Here is a 1122-nt window from a genome sequence, read left to right on the forward strand (position 1 = left end):
CTACCTGTGGCCATCTGTCCCTATACACAGGAAGTGATTTAATACACAGTGAAATACCCAGATGTCAAACTTTACCTGTGTTGGGGATTTTGAGACAATTTAAAATTAGTAGTAAAAAGTTGTTTTCAATTATATATTGATTTATTTTTTACGGTACTGTTTGAAACACCCGAACTCATTAAAAAAAATTATTATTTTATCATATTATAAATTCAAATATTAAAACAAAGATTGTTTTAGATGTTTTAATGTATGTGTTAATTGAAAAAAAAAACGACTCCTGTAACAACCAAATTAGACTTATTAATAATTCATTCAACCCCAGGAATACATTCTTACACTCGATCTTAGTTTAATCTGCTGAAGAATGATCCGTTAAAGAGATGGAAACTCATCAACTTTAGATCTGATTCATAAGATTACAATGCATATGTTACGTGGAGGAAAATGACATGCAGTGATTTTTTGTAAATTGAATTGCATTACATACCTTTTGAAAAAGCATTGATCTAAAATCATGTCACAAAAGGGTAATTTGCAAACTTTACACTAGGGTATATATGGGGGTATATATGTTAAGTTAAAGCGAAAAAAGACCCCATAATTTATTTATATAGGTAAAAAAAAATTGATGATTCACACAAACACATTCATAGATACATAGATGCAAAATCGGGAACAACATAAAGATTGAATTCTTAATTTTTGAATGACACCAATCCTATAACAGAATCTGGCCGTGTCGACAAATTGATAACAGTGCAATAGTTTTTATAGTTAATTAATTTTCCTATAAAGATGTGATCAGAAGGCTAATAGGAGAAATCGTTCACTGTCGACCCGTCACACCCTCCGTGAGCCCTATGTTTTGATCAGTTGTTTGTGCTACATGTATTTACAATAATTATTTTATCTTCTACAACGCTTTTGGTTTGGGGGGGGGGGGGGGGGGGGAGGTAATTAAGAGAATTTGAATTTTCAAATGTATTGCAACATAAATGCAAAACTACCCTTTCTGTTAAAAAAAAACATTTAGATATTTTGTACTTACAATTGAACCTTGGACTTAAATCTAAAAACTGTAAAATGTTATTACTATATGTAAAGGAATCGTGGAATTTA

This window comes from Saccostrea cucullata, unplaced genomic scaffold (genome assembly GCF_032062105.1).
Source record: "Saccostrea cucullata isolate Sc308-1 unplaced genomic scaffold, CSIRO_AGI_Scuc_v1 ctg1772, whole genome shotgun sequence".
Classification (NCBI taxonomy): Eukaryota; Metazoa; Mollusca; class Bivalvia; order Ostreida; family Ostreidae; genus Saccostrea; species Saccostrea cuccullata.